The 10,269-nt window shown below is 42.1% G+C and overlaps 1 pseudogene; it reads left to right on the top strand.

The window, feature by feature from the left end:
- Window positions 1-5,661: 5,661 nt before the first annotated feature.
- On the top strand, window positions 5,662-9,770 carry LOC149238451 (myosin-11 pseudogene; annotated as a pseudogene).
- The last annotated feature ends 499 nt before the right edge of the window (window positions 9,771-10,269 follow it).

Raw genomic sequence — 10,269 nt, 5'->3', positions numbered from 1 at the left:
ATGGTAAAACCCTTAGCCTTTTCCTGCTGCCTGTCCTCTACAGCACAGCCCCCCCTTTTCCTCCTTTTTCCTGGAAAACATTTCCACGGTTGGGGAAAGGGCGGTTAGGGTTTGCAACCATTTTTTTTTTCATTTATCCATGACTTAACTTCCCTCCACAGAAGTTACATGATATCCCTGTTACTAGGAAATCATCATCATTTTTTTAAATTTCCATTAAATAAATAAATAATATAAGTTCATACAACAGATAATGTTCTTTTTTTACTGTGGTAAAAATAAAATATTTACAATAATCTGGGGATATGACATCTCCCCCTCCTGAAATTAGACATCGTCTCGATGTCTTCCGGTTGTAAACAACCCTGGATAAGCCTGTTTCATGAGTTCTTCATCCTCCCAAGTGGCCTCATCTGGCCCAAAGTGCTGCCACTGCACTTTAACTTGGGTAATATCCCGCTTCCGTAGCGTGACTTCTCTCCGGTCTATGATGCTCAGCGGTTCGACTCGGATTTCTCCTTCCGATTCTACCTGCAACAAGCAACTTCCTGAGTCAGTTTTTCCTTTAAGAGGAAACATTTAGATTGATTTACCAGAGATAATTCTCACCTGAATATCCTGCCAATTAATCACATGTTTAGGATCATACACATATTTCTTTAACACGGAAACATGAAAGACATTGTGGACTCATATGTGACTAGGCAGAGTGAGCTGGTAAGCCATCGGCCCAATTCTAGCTAAGATCTGGAATGGTCCACAATATCGAGGTGCCAACTTAGCGCACCCACTCCACTGTAATGTGCTCTTTTTTGCTCGAATCCTCACATACACATGATCACCGACCTGATACTCCTTAAACCTCCTTTTCTGGTCAGCGAAGTTCTTTTGTCTATCCTGAGCCGCCTTCAGATTAGAACGCACCTTTTTTACCAGTTCCTCCATTTCCTTGAGCATTTCGGGACCTAACATCACTTTGTCTTCCAGTCCACTCCAGCTTGAGGGGGTGCGGCACTTCCGCCCATACAACACCTCAAAAGGGCTCATCTGCAATGATGAGTGGTAGCCATTATTGTATGCAAACTCAACCAAGTGAAGATAGTCCTCCCACTTGGTTGGTTGCTGCATCACATATGCCCTTAACATATCTTCTACCACCTGATTCACCCGTTCAGTTTGCCCATCAGTCTGAGGGTGATATGCTGTACTAAAGTTCAGCTGAGTTCCCAATTCCTCAAACAACGTTTTCCAAAAGACCGATGTAAATTTCACATCCCGGTCTGAAATTATGGTCTTTGGTAACCCATGCAGCTTAAATATGTTTTGCATGAACACATGGGCGATCTGCACCGCTCTGTATGTAGATTGCACCGGTATAAAATGTGCTGCCTTACTTAGCTTATCAACAACCACCATGATGGAGTCATTATTTTTCTTTGACTTAGGCAAACCTGTTATAAAGTCCATGGAGATGGTTTCCCATTTCCATTCCGGAATGGGTAATGGTTGTAATAAACCCGCTGGATGCTGGTGTTCGGCTTTAATTTGCTGACACTCAAGACATCGGGCCAAGTACCCAGCCACCTCTTTCTTCATGCCCAGCCAATAATATTCTTTTCGGAGTGCGGTGATCATCTTTTGATAACCTGGGTGTCTGGCATAATGACTCTTATGATACTCATCCAATATCAGATTTTTAATATTGTTTTGATTGGGTACGTACAACCTTCCTTTATAATACAACATTCCAGCAGCATCCAAAGCATAATCCAGCTGTTTTTCCTTGTTGTTCGGTAGCTGTACTTGTTGTTTTATTTGCTGATAATCAGTATCTTGTTCGGCTGCTTTTTTAATCATTTCCCCAAAGGGGCTTTTCCCTTCACTGTAAGAAATCTCATATAGGCAATGCAACTTCCGACTCAGAGCGTCCGCCACCTGGTTCTCCTTCCCTTTTAGATGCTTGATCTCAAAATCAAAACCACCTAGGAAGTCCACCCACCGTGCCTGCCTTGCATTTAATGTGGGCTGGCTAAAATAATTGGTCAGACTGTGGTGGTCTGTCAATAGCAGAAATTTTCTTCCCACCAGATAATGTCGCCACATTTTCAGGGCGTGAATCACAACTGCCAACTCTAGATCATAAGCAGAATATTTCTGCTCATGCTCTTTTAACTTCCTTGATTCGTATGCTATCACTTTTCCTTCCTGCATCAGCACGCCTCCTACTCCTTCTTTACTTGCGTCAGTGCATACCACATAATCTTTGCTAGGATCGGCTATACTTAGAATAGGTGTTGTGGTGAGTAAGTATTTGAGTTGTTCAAAACTTCTTTGACATTCAGGGGTCCACCTGAAAGTTCTTCCCTTTTTCTGTAAGGATGTAATTGGATAAGCTACTTTTGAAAATCCCTCTACAAACCGTCTATAATAGCCCACCAATCCCATAAAAGATCGGATGTCTGCCACATCTTTGGGTACTGGCCATTCCATAATGGTCCTTATCTTTTCAGGATCCACAGAAATTCCATCCTTAGTAATGATATGGCCCAAGTACTGTATCTGTTCTTTGAAGAATTCACATTTACTGAACTTAGCGTATAACTGGTGTTCTCGGAGGGTTTGTAATACTAACCTGAGGTGCTCCTGATGCTCCTCCATAGTCCGAGAGTAAATCAATATATCGTCAATAAAGATCAGCACAAATTTATCCAAATACCGATGAAACACATTGTTCATCAGGCACATAAAGGTGGCGGGGGCATTGGTCAACCCGAAGGGTAACACCACAAACTCGTAGTGGCCATACCGAGTCCTAAAAGTTGTCTTAGCTATGTCTTCCTCTCTGATCCGGATTTGGTGATATCCTGATCGCAAATCAATCTTTGAGAACATTGTTGCCCCTCTCACCTGGTCAAACAGTTCATCAATGCGAGGTAGGGGGTACTTGTTTTTAATTGTCAATTTGTTTAACTGACGATAGTCCATACACATGCGGAGAGTCCCATCCTTTTTCTTAACGAATAATACCGGGGCTCCCCAAGGGGACACACTGGGGCGAATGTACTTTTTGTCCAACAGCTCCTGTAATTGCATCTTCAGTTCTGTCAATTCTGGTACGCTCATTCTGTAGGGTGCTCGAGAGACTGGGGCTGCTCCTGGCACCAATTCAATGGTAAAATCTATGTCCCTTTTGGGTGGCAGCCCGGGAATCTCCTCCGGGAATACATCGGCAAATTCTTGTATCACTGGAATATTTTCCAATGTGGCTGTTTTATTTTTTGAATCAGCGTACCCCACTTGGATGGCATAAATCTGACATCCTTTTCTGATGCATTTGGCTAGCTGTGAGGCAGTTATTAGCCGAATCTACACTGGTTGCTTAATCCCTTGCATCTCTTGTTTTATTCCAAGATCATCCTTATAACTGATAGTCTTGGTTTTGCAATTAATTATGGACCAGTGTTTTTCTAACCAGTCCATACCAATCAATATGTCATACGAGCCAAGGGGAAGCACATTTAAATCTGTTGTCACTGACTGTCCCGCTATTTTTAGAGGGCAGTTTTTGACCTTAGCCACTACCTGCCTTTTTGCCCTTGTTTCCAGCTGAACTAGCCAGGGGTCCTTAAACTTAACAGGTTGCAACTTACAGTGTTCCACAATTCTAGAACTAATATAACTTAATGTTGCACCAGGGTCAATTAAAATAGTTACAGCAAGGTTTAAGAGTTTACCTTCGAACTCCACCATGGTCGACTGGTACTCCGCCTGACGATCCTCCAGAGTGGCATTAATCTTTGGCAGACTCCTTCCTACATCACCAATGGTTGAGGCTTCATAGACCTGGGAGACTTTCGCTGAGGGCAGTTTTTCACATAATGAGGGCCTCCACAGCCCCAACATTGCATTGGGGGCCTTGCTGTCCCCTCGTTGTCTGTTTTTCCAGATTGATCATTAATTCTGGACTCATTGGGGGGCTTTAATCGGAGTGAACTCTTCTGTGAGTTTCTGTTGATTTTCCCTTTAGTGAATCCTTTATTACCTCCACCACGGTTACTCTTAGTACCACCAGCCAGCTTGCTGCTTCTCTTATCTCCCCATTTCTTACCCAGAAGCTCTCCCTTTTGCTTGCTCTATTGGTAGCAAATTCAGGCTTTGCGTATAGCCTCGTCCATCGTCTTTGGGTTGTCAAATTCAATTCGTTCCCTCATACTTACGGGTAGGCTGCTGACAAACCTCTGTACTTTAGCTTTCTCTTCCCAGATATAGGGCACATAGCGGAGTAGGGAAGTAAAACGAGTAATAAATTCGTCCATAGTTTGTTGCCCCAAATGCAGGTCATGAAATTCCCTTGCCTTCTCGTCATAGAAGCGCTCAGTCAGGTACCTTTCCTTAAAGTATCTTTGAAATTTCTCCCAAGTGACAGTCTGTTCGCTTACCCCTTTTACCATCTTAACTTCCTCCCACCACAAGGTGGCCTTTCCCTGTAGCTGGAAAATGGCCAAACGTGCCTTGAGGTTGTGATCGTATTCATATAGCTGGAAGTATTTGTTCATATTTATCAACCAGGCCTCAGCTGCTTCCTCCTGTTCTCCATCGAAGTGTGGTGGCTTGATTTTACGAAACTCCCCTTGCAGCTCAATCCGTTGTCTTTTGGATGTCTGTTGTTCGGAGACATTATCCGAGCGTTCCTCCTCCCTTCCCTCTGACTCTTCGGGATCGGTGGGGGGATTCTGCTCTCCTGACATTCTTTGTTGCTCAATACTGGGGTTCGGTGGCTGCTGGTTCTGTCTGTCAGATAGGCTTTTTATGATCCTCTCCTGCTCCATAGTTAACCTTGCATTATCTTCCCGTAATCGGGCCATTTCGTTCTTCAGCTCCTGTACTGACTCCAAAATTGCCAAATTGGTATTGCGCGCCTCCTCACCCAGTTGTACCCATAATTCAGGACTGCCTCCAGGACCCGCTGCAGGTCCCTGACCTACCACAAACCTGTGTGACGCACTGTCTGTTCTCCTCATGTTGTCAATCCTTTGTTTACCTGTGCTTACCACAAACAAGCAACAGTAAATGGTTATCACATTAGCTGTTTCTTTTACTCATTAGAGATGAAATAAATTGTAAATATACAATTTGTTGACCTTTTTTTTTATTCTTCCAGTGCCCAGAGGCCACAATTTTGCAACTTAGCTCTGATACCACTTGTAATGTCTCCATCATAAAAAAAAAAATATTTACCTTGTTAAATTCTACCACATTTGAGGAGTTAATGTAAAGTGCTGAGCTGTCTATCGTACCTCATTATTTAGATTTGTTACGCGGCTCTAGATATTTCTCTTACTACAGCTACACTTAGGTCAAGGAGTGGTTTTCAGCGTATGGAAAAAGTTAATTATTGGGGTGTGAACCACTCATCTCTTATTTATTTTAATCTGATACACCCCGCCTCCATCACGTGGCATGCCATGCCAGGTCAGGGTGTTATTAAATTCAGCCTGCACTGTTCTGTACAAGATTTGAAGTGGACTGTCTGGTTGCATCAGCTTCATTTGGAATCCCCGCCCAGATCGATGGTGCAGCTCCCTTCTAGCGATCCGACGGAGGTGTCTAACTCGGGGTTTCATCATTCTCGAGTTTCGTCAGGATGGCTCTCATTTGGCTATGCCGCCCTTCCGCAAACCTGCTCCGGAACGCCCTTCAATCCACAGCTCTGTTCTTGGGCCAGATTATGCTTGCTCAGGTCCATTATCATGGTTTGACGGTGGTCTATTAAGTTTACAGGTAATCCTGTTACTCTCACGCTGGCTTGTTCATCCTATAATATGTTTTGTCTCCTCGTTTTCTTACAGCTGAAGGTTTTTCGCAATTACCAGATGCTCTAACCATTTCTTTTTGTCCATGAATCATACGCAGGATGTTGCTTTGGATATGGCTCGACTTGCTTGGAAACAACACACCTACAGCAGTGGCTTCACCTGATACGGGTATGTGCCTACTCTGGCCGGAATATGAAACCCTAAGGCGGATAAGGCTCATGCTAATTGGTGATGTCTGCCCCGTAATTTGGTTGACAATTTAGATAGGGTTCAGGGGTTTTTTTTTTAAGGGTTTTACCCAGATGTAAACATTTATAAGCACGATGTGCTCGTTAGCTCGGATATTACTTCTACTCTGTAACTGTGTAGTTTTCCTGTTGTTTTATTTGATGGCAATGCGGGGTTCTAGTCATGTACTGGTAAATTTAATCTGTTGTTTAGTAAGAATACTCCGGCTAGCAGTTGAAGTCCACATTTGCTTGAATACAGTTTGTATTTTGTTTAAATATATATATGCATTTCTGGGCTTGGTTTTTTTTATCATTTTGTCTACAGGAATTTATGTAATGTATTACTCGGTTCCTTGCTTACCCTTGTGTGCACAATATACTGAGCCTGTCACAATTTTGTTTAAGGAATATTTGGGTTATAAACGAGTATAAATGTTTCCTGATGAATATGCGGTCTCGAACAGTCCGAACTCCGTTTAACAATTCATAGCTTGATTGTTCATTGCAAGGGTCTCATATTTGTTAAACACACATGGGCAGCAAGAACAATATGAAAGATAAAACATGCGAGTGCAATTTTTATTAACTAGAGATATACATTTATAGTACAATATGTGACTGTTGGGTTTCACATCCCAAGGTCTCTTGGACTCCTTTTGTCCATTCGGCTTCCACACTAACCCATTGAGGATTAGGTGTCCAACATTACCCCCCTTAATCCGAAGGGTTATGTATGAGTCCAAGAAGAGAGCTGTAATACAAAATGTGCAAAAATGCATGGCAACACTAGGCTGAATGTGCTCTATGAAATGTTGGTATAAAGGGTGGTGGTTTAAGGATGACCACCAACACTGGACTGCTTAGTGCAGTTCCCGGAAGTCTTCCAAAACTGGCAAGAAGCTAAATTCTTCTGCTAGAGGAAGTGCTCCTATTGTTTTGAAGAGGGAAACCTTCAACCAATAAAGGGAGGTCTCACCCCGCATAAAAAGGAGAACTTCAACCTGAAAAGGGAAGCCTCAAGCTGTGATGGTTTAAGGATGACCAACAACTCTGGAATGCTTAATGCAATTCTTAGAACTCTTCCAAAACTGGCAAGAAGCTAGAGTCTTCTACCAGAGGAAGTGTTCTCAATTTTGTTCCTAGAATTCTTCCAAAACTGGCAAGAAGCTGAAGTCTTCTGCTAGAGGAAGTGTCCTAGATTGCCAACTGAAGGCATGCTCAGGGGCATCTTTGTCTCTGGCTACAACTTTGAAACTGGTGTGGCAGGTTGTGGCTCAGGCTCGCTTGATGTGACTTTGAAGCTTGTAGATGACCATCATTTCCCCCCCTATCAGATACAAGGTGAGATGACGGAGAAAACTCAACTGCAAGACTATTCAATACTCTAGAAGAAATTCTGACATGTGTTTGGAATATCTTCTTGGTTGTTGATGCCCATTGCCAAGAAGCAATCCATCGAAAATGAATCTTTGTTCTTACAGGGTGTTTGTTGCTGAAGCATCTGTGTGAAGAATGGGTGGTTTTATGACAGTGCTTACATGGAAGAAGATCAAAATAGTGATATTTCAGATGGCCAACTGGGTCACAGTGTTGGAATTTCACAATCTGTTGTTGTTGTTTTTGTTGTGAAAGAGGGGCAGAATTTGGAACAGCTGGAAGTGAACTGTCATGAGAAGCAGTTGAACTGTCATGAATGAATCTAGCACTCTGAAACTGAATGGGCTTGGCATAGTCTGGAATATGAAAGGAGAAGTCCTTGTCATATCCAAGACCAGTTCTGTGCTTGTTGTGGACAAGTTGTTCCCAAGGTCTGATGATGGGCTTGGGAGGTGCAGACTGAGTTTCTGCATCTGCATGCAAATCTGTTGTTGTATTAGGAACTGAATTTGCAACATTAATGTCTTGCTGTTTATGGGAGTCTGTTTCAATTTTCTGAATAGAAACAGGTTCAGAATGATCACTCCATTGCTGTAATTATTCTTGCTGGAATTGAGATTCAAGCTGTAAAAAATCAATCTTTTCATGTACATCTTGTAAACAACTATGAATATCCATGAGAAAACCTTTGCTGATTTTGTCTGTATTATCTATAGCAGAGAGTATTAGATTGTCCAGTAACTCTAATATTTCATCAATTGGAACCATTTTTCTTTAGCAAAATTTTACTCCCTTTTGCGAAATGACTTTCTTGTCCAACAAATATCTTTGCCCAAATATGCTCCTTGTAGAGCTTTCAAAACCTTTAAATGAATTCTAGCTCTCCTCCTTGACTGAGCTCCAAAATCCGAACTTTGACCAAAAAGTGATGGAGTGCTTCCAAATGTTGTGCTTCTCCCAAATGCTGGAGTAGATGCAGCAGCAAGTGCTGGAGTCGATTGACCAAAAGTTGTAGTGCTCCCAAAACCAATGGAAGGACTAGTGGAAGCCCCAAAAACTGGAGTACTGGAAGCCCCAAAGGCAGGTGTAGTTGTTGACCCAAATGTACGCGTTGAAGTAGATCCAACTCTAGGTGTTGAAGTAGATCCAAATGCAGGTGTGCAAGTTGAACCAAAGCAGGTTGACTTCTTGCACCACAAAGTTGACTCCCAAAAGCTGGTTGTGTTTGTCCAAAAGTGCTTCCAAAAGGACTTGATTGAACGGGACTTGGTGATCGAGATCCTCCAAATGCAAGCTTTTGTTCAAATGCATATGTTCCACCAAATGGAGTAGACGTCGTAGAACCAAATGCAGGTGTCAAAGTTGCACCAAACATTGGTGTCGAAGAGGTTCCAAACGCTGGAGAAGAGGTGCCAAACACTGGAGTGGAAGAAGCCAGTGGCGAGGGACATATGGACACGCATAAGAGCAGCCTTCAGTATATGATGAGAACTGCCACCAAAAATCATTAAAAAAACTTTGATACACCAAGTGGAAGCGAAGTATCCAACTTTGTTATTCAAATAGCAACTTACAGCTTATGTTGAAAAAATATATGGGATTATCCGTGACAATCTTAAGAAGGAAATATCTGTGTTGCTTGGCCTATGTATCCAGGTACCAAGAACACCAAGAGCAAGCGCAGTTAAGATATCTCGATCCCAAGAAAATGCAAACACACAACAAGCATCCAACAATCATTGGCAAAGCATTATCAAGAGCCTAACCAATCTTCTCCAAACTATGCGTGGAAATTATGTCCCATCTATTCTTGTTCGTAAGGTATTTACCCAGACATTTGCATACATCAATGTACAACGCCAAAGTTATAGTTCAGCCAACCCTGCTTTTACATATTCTCCATTGCTAAAAGGAGGTTGTTGAAAAGCGTGAAGCAAAGGAAGAGTATGCAGGCTCAGCCTGGGATGCACTCAAGCATATTAGACAAGCAGTGGGATTTTTGGTTATACATCAAAAGCCAAAGAAATATTTGGATGAAATTGCCCACGATCTCTGTCTGGTTTTAAGCATACAACAATTGTATAGAATCAGTACCATGTACTGGGACGATGAATATGGCACACACAGTGTGTCTCCAGATGTTATTGCAAGCATGAAAATGTTGATGGCAGAAGATTCAAACGATGCTCATGGAAATTTGTTCTTGTTGGATGACGACTTGAGTATACCATTCTCTGTGGATGACATCTCAAAGTCTATGCAAGAAACAGATCTGTCAGATATCAATCTACCGTCTCAGCTTCTTGAGAATTCAGCTTTTCATTTCTTGTTGCCATGTACTCTGTAATACAGAAGGCTACATTTTCTATTATTTTCATCTCTTGATCAATGGCGTTATCAGCTCATGAGAAGCTATTCCCTTGCAACATACAATTGGATTTTTATCCAGATCTTGTCTCAGAGCAGTAGAGTACACGACTGAGGAGAATAGTTGCACCCAATTTATTCCTTTCGCGCTCAACTTTGATTAAAGAATTATACCGAAAGGATAAATTGTCTATTTGTTTGATATGCAGCTTGCCTATCACGCAAACAATTGAACTACAAGAACTGCTTGTGCAAAACTGTTAGAATAAATACATTTGAAACGCCACTAGAACTTTAATCAGCGTACCAAAACCATGCATATCAGGACAATAACATAACCACGCGTATCAGCTGTCTCAGATATTCATGCATCAGCATCACATCTCCACTTTGGTTTATCAGTTGTAAAAAACTATATCGCAATCAAATTGCAGGTGTTCTCAACCATTGCAGCCACCACATTCAAATGCAGTTTCATA

This window comes from Pinus tabuliformis, chromosome 8 (genome assembly GCF_031772625.1).
Source record: "Pinus tabuliformis cultivar Carrire ecotype Pingquan chromosome 8, CPIR1, whole genome shotgun sequence".
In the NCBI taxonomy this organism is placed as follows: Eukaryota; Viridiplantae; Streptophyta; class Pinopsida; order Pinales; family Pinaceae; genus Pinus; species Pinus tabuliformis.
This window is presented reverse-complemented; position numbering and strand designations above follow the sequence as displayed.